Source organism: Bidens hawaiensis, unplaced genomic scaffold (assembly GCF_021521415.1).
Source record: "Bidens hawaiensis isolate Kalapana, Puna unplaced genomic scaffold, B.hawaiensis_p1.1 tig00039622_1, whole genome shotgun sequence".
Taxonomy (NCBI): Eukaryota; Viridiplantae; Streptophyta; class Magnoliopsida; order Asterales; family Asteraceae; genus Bidens; species Bidens hawaiensis.
The window spans coordinates 44,076-50,075 of record NW_027496980.1 but is presented as its reverse complement, the minus strand read 5'-3'; the positions used below and the strand labels follow the sequence as shown (position 1 = coordinate 50,075).

The 6,000-nt window shown below is 38.1% G+C and overlaps 1 pseudogene; it reads left to right on the top strand.

Annotated features, from left to right (window-relative positions):
• Positions 1-256: 256 nt before the first annotated feature.
• Positions 257-3,188, top strand: LOC143591401 (U-box domain-containing protein 17-like; annotated as a pseudogene).
• The last annotated feature ends 2,812 nt before the right edge of the window (positions 3,189-6,000 follow it).

The following is a 6,000-nucleotide window of genomic DNA, read 5'->3' as shown; positions in this document are numbered from 1 at the left end:
AAAACAAACAGAAACACAGTCTTAATTTCTTCTCTGTTCACTTACATACGCTCGTTTAAAATCGTTGTACCGTAAAATCGACTCTCTCTACTCCATCCCAGGCTCCCATATGTCGACATCTTGATCTCTCCCCTACGAAAAAAAATCACCCAAATATAGAGAAAGTCTTTAGGCTCCCATATGTCGACATCTTGATCTCTCCCCTACGAAAAAAAATCACCCAAATATAGAGAAAGTCTTAACTTAAGTGTTTCTTGGGTTCAATGGGTTTAATGGTGTTTGACTTTAAAAAGTTGTTTGTCAAGAAAATTGGTGTGGACTACATGATTTGCTAACAAATAAAAAGATAAGGCCATTACTCTTTCCAACTCAACCTATCCTTCTTAAACGTCAGGATTCATTCATCTCTCTAGTCTTCCTTCACGCGGATTCCCACCACCAAATAACAATAAAACCCACCCCCATCTTCAACAACCAATATTTAGTTCATTTCTTCAACCAATTCAATCAATTCATCAATTCATCACCAACCCATCATCCATATCAAATTCTGCACAAAACCCATCTTCAAAATCAAATTCTTCACAAAACCCATCAACCGATTTAAATTCTGAGCAAAACCCATCTTCAAAATCAAGATTTACACAAAACCCATCAACCGATTTAAATTCCGAGCAAAACCCATCTTCAGAATCAAGATTTACACAAAACCCATCAACGAAATCAAATTCTGAGCAAAACCCATATTCAAAATCAAATCTTGAACAAAACCCATCAATGGCATCGGCTGCCATCTTCTCCTCCTTACGCCGGAGCCGTTCTCCGTCGCTAGACGCCTTCCTAGCGCCGGTGCATCTAGAAAACGACGTCGTCGGGTTACTCAAAACCCTAACCACCGTCGCATCGGATCTCATCAACTCATTCTCCGACAACGCCGTCGTTTCAGAAAAAGAACTCCAGATCTCTCATCCGGAAAGTCGACTTATTCGTATTATTATTAGATTCCGTCTAACAACAAAACGCCGTCGTTTCAAACCTACCGTCAACGGTGGTCTTATGCTTTAAGGAGTTGTACCTTCTGCTTTACCGGTCAAAGATATTACTTGATTACGTCACCCATTCGAGTAAGTTCTGGCTGTTGCTTCAAACCCCTTCAATTTCCGGTCACTTTCATGATTTGAATCAAGAAATTGCAACCCTTTTGGATGTTCTTCCGATTAATGAATTGAGTTGTTTATGTTTAATTAATAAAGATGTTAGAGAACAAATCGATTTACTCAAAACCCAATTGGTTAGAGACAAATTGTTTATCGACCAACACGACGAATCGTTGCGATTGAAGCTATTCGGTCTGTTGAACGAATTCGGGTCCTGAAAGATCCCGAGTTTCGATAAATTTTACGAATTTGTGGTTAAAGAATTAGGGGTTTGTGATGCTAGGGGTTGTAGAGTGGAAATTGAGTATTTGGAAGAGCAAATTGTGAACCATGAGAGTGATCTTGAACCGTCGGCTTCGGTTATTGGCGGGTTTATTGCGATGATTCGGTATTGTCGGTTTTTGTTGTTTGGATTTGAAGAAGATGAAGTGGATATTGCAATGGGGAAGAGGTTGAAAAGAGGGAAGAAGAGGGGGTTGATTTCGAAGGAGATAGCGGATACGTTTATTACTATCCCGAAGGATTTTTGTTGCCCGATTTCGTTGGATTTGATGATGGATCCGGTTATTATATCGACCGGGCAGGCGTTTGACCGAGGGTTGATTTCGAGGTGGATTGAGGAAGGGCATAATAGTTGCCCGAAAACCGGGCAGGTTCTTGTGCATAAGAAGCTTGTCCCGAATCGGGCGCTTCGGAACTTCATCGTGCAGTGGTGTATGGCGCACAAGATTCCGTATACTCCGCCGGAGAATGCGGGTCTTGGGTCCGAGTCGTTTCCCGCAGCCCCGGCGAGCCGGGCTGCGGTCGAAGCGAATAAGGCGACAGTTCAGCTTTTGATCGAGCAGCTGGAGAACGGGTCGGATTGTGGTAAGGCGATTGCTTCGCCGGGGCTGCGGTCGAAGCGAATAAGGCGACAGTTCAGCTTTTGATCGAGCAGCTGGAGAACGGGTCGGATTGTGGTAAGGCGATTGCTGCGCGGGAAATTCGTTTCTTGGCGAAAACCGGGCGGGAAAACCGGGGGTTTATCGCTGAGTCGGGTGTGATTCCGCATTTAAAAGTTTTGCTTTCGTCACATAGTCCCGTAGCGCAGGAGAATGCGGTAACTGCGATATTGAATCTTTCGATTTATGACAAGAATAAAACGCGGATTATGGAGGAAGACGGGTGTTTAACAGCGATCGTGAACGTTTTGAAATCTGGGCACACGATCGAATCACAAGAGAACGCAGCCGCTACATTGTTCAGTCTCTCCGCGCTCCACGATTACAAGAAACAAATCGCGGACGAAGAAGGCGCGTTATTGACGTTAGCGAGTTTGTTAAGGGACGGTACACCGAGAGGGAAAAAAGACGCGGTGACAGCTTTGTTTAACCTATCGACGCATACGGAGAACACAGTGAAAATGATCGAGTACGGGGTGGTTAAAGCGTTAATCGAGTCGTTAGAAAATGAAACCGTGGCGGAAGAAGCGGCTGGCGCGTTGGCGTTGATAGTCCGGCAACCGGTCGGGGCTGAGGCGGTCGGGACAGAGGAAAAGGCGGTGGTCAGTTTGATTTCAATGATGAGGTGCGGGACACCGAGAGGGAAAGAAAACGCGGTGGCAGCGTTGCTTGAGCTTTGCCGACGAGGTGGGGCCGACACTACCGAGCGGGTGTTGAAGGCTCCGGCATTGGCGGGTTTGATTCAAAGTTTGTTGTTTACGGGTACTAAGCGAGCTAGGAGGAAGGCGGCGTCGCTTGCTCGGGTTTTCCAACGTTGCCATTATGATTCTTTGCATTATAATGGTTTGAGGATGGGTTTAGGTTATGGTTTTGCCGCGAACTCGACGACCGGAAATTTGGAATCTGGTTTTCCGGCTGAGCCGGTTTCGGTGTCGATGTCCATGTCTGTTTCTGTTTCTGTTTCTGTTTCTGTTTCATAGGATGGCCAGTGTGGTCGTCTAAGGTTCATGGATCATCGGAGGCTTCATTCTTGTAATTTTACTAAGTATAAGTATTGCTATTTAATATCTTAAAAATTCGTTTATTTAATATTTGGATGCTTTTGCTTTTATACATTGAAAGTTGTTTAATATTACCTTTCAAAAGTGCTTATATATTGCTGAATCAAATATCTTAAACTTTAGATCATTATAAAAGGAAAATAATGGATCTAATAATATTTCACTGTGTTATTTGGTTAACCTATGTATATGTCGGGTTTTCTTTCTTAGGATGATGATGTGATCGTCTAGAGTTTATTGTCTTATGGATCACATAGTTATTTAATGAAATAGAACCCGACATTTCACCGTCTTATTTTCGGGTTTTCTTTCTTAGGATGATAATGTGATCGCCTAGAGTTTATAGTCTTATGGATCATATAGTCATCCAATGAAATAGAGCCTGGCATTTCATTATCTTATTTGGTAACCTATGCATATGTCGGATTTTCTTTTTAGGGATGATGATGTGCTCGTTTAAGGTTTATAGTCTTATAGATCACATAATCATCCGATAAAACAGAACCTGACATATTTTAAGATTTATGGATCACAATGGGTTCTGTATCATTCTAATTTTACAATGTATTGTTATTTAAAATTCCAGAAAGTCATTTATTTAATATTTGGTTATATGGTTACTTGTCCTTAAATATATTATTAAAAGCTGTTCAATACCTTTGAAAAGTGCTTATATAGCTGAATCCAACCATTTAAACTTAGAAAAAGAAAATTAATAATATAAAGGCTAAACACCTCTTATCTTTCCATGTGGCAATGAGTAAGACATTTAGACGTCAAGATGGTTTTGTATTGTACAAGTGGAAGTTCATGACGTACAAGCCCATTAAATAGGTGGTTGTATCTAGAACCTAGGAGTGGAAACTGGAAAGTAAAGGCAATGCATAAATGCACATGATGGAATGAGACTTTGTATATGCATATTTTGACTAACAAAAAGTCAAAATTATTGAATGATGGCAAACTAGCACCAACGGCCCTTTGTGTGGCTTTAAATCAATGAAATATAAGTGGTGGTCTGTTCATCATGTATTTTGGAAAGTATTATTAACAAGGTGTTTGTCCGCCGAATTATGATTAGGACCGTTTAAAGGCTAATTATTTACAAAATTACATTCCTCTTTTATCATTAACAAATTAATGTTTGTCACGGATCTCGTCCTTTTAATGGATTTGTTAAAAGTTAAAACCAATCGTTTGTTTTGCGCACAAGGACAATTCACTCTTTTAACCTGTATATGTGTTTATCAGACGTTTGTATTTCATCCATAATCGACTAGTCTAATGGTATGGTGTTTGCCTTTCAACGACTGTAATACCTTGAATTTGTGTTAAAAAATTGTTTAAAAAAAGACATTTTGTATTTAATCTTGTTTTTGGAATCTTCATTATTTTTATTTTTCAATTCTCCCCATGCAAATTAGTCAACGACCGATTTTAAATTTCATCTGAAAACATAAAAAAATAAGATTAGCTCTGAATTTGACTATATGGATACATGATCACGAGAGCTTGATTATTCTTTTGTCTTATTTCAAACATGCCTATCAATCTATCATGTGTTCGGAAACTTGCCAAAGTGAACCCTGGTATCAAATACAATTAATACATTGAAAACAGGGTTTGTTCCTCGTATCAAAATCAAACAGCTCAAATTTTCCAACACGAATAAAAGCTGCTAAAGGAGAAAAGTAAAATAAACCTAATTAATTTAGGAATTATCATTTAAATTGGATTTTATTTTTCATTTTTATAAAAAAAATTTTGTAGACTGGTAACTTTTTTTAAAATGACTAAATTGTAATATGAGTAGTCCTAAAACATAACCAACTGAATAAAAAAATCATATACTTTTGGTAATTAGTTCCTTTTCACAAAGGTTTTACACATATATTTTTCGGCCCTCAATTAGTTACAAACTTTGGTTCGATGGAACAATGTACAAGTTGGATTAATGTAGGGCTCATTACAAGTTGATCCAAGTCGAGTCGAGTCAGGGGATCATTTTGAACTTGGCTGGTTTACAAACAAAGTCGAGCCAACTTATTTACAATAAAGTCAATTTTGTACAAGTTATTTCCGGTGTTTTTAGAGACTTTGAGCTATTTAAACAATCTAACTTAACACGATCATTACATGGAGTTTTAGTTGCACCAGTTGATTGTTTCTAAGAAGAAAGTCTACATTATCATAAAAGAACTAAAATCTTTAATAACATACAAATCAATAGGAAATACGTCCTATCAACATTTCAAGATCAAACGAAATTACACTACTAAAAATATAACATAATCAAAATAAGATTAAATTAAAGTTCGACAAAATAAGGTTTAACAAATTATCTGAGAAATAAATTAAAACGGGTAGGACCATTCCAAGTTCCGGACTAAATGAGCAATAGATAAAGTTAGGGCAACAATCTTTACATTAATGCACATGAGCGTTGAATACTTGACACCAAATTAGCAAAATAATAAATAACATAAGTAAGACAAACATCACCAAGTTAGTTATTAATGTGTGAATATCATGGTTGTGAACATATGCTATAAAATGATGGGTCAGAATAAGTAAGAATGCATTAACATGTAAAACATTTAATTTGAGCTTAACTAACAAATCAAATGAGCCAAGTTAGGATTGGTTCAAAAGTTCGTTAATAAACTAAGCTAATCCGGCTTGTTTTAAAAATCAAGCGAGCTATTTTTGTGCGAGCTTTAAATTTTTTACTATTTGAATATTTCTAGGTTAGTGTTAGCGTTTTTCCTTGAGGCTCACCCAAAATAAATTTGTGGTTGTTTGGTCATATAGTGACTCAAACCGGAACCCATCAACTATGCA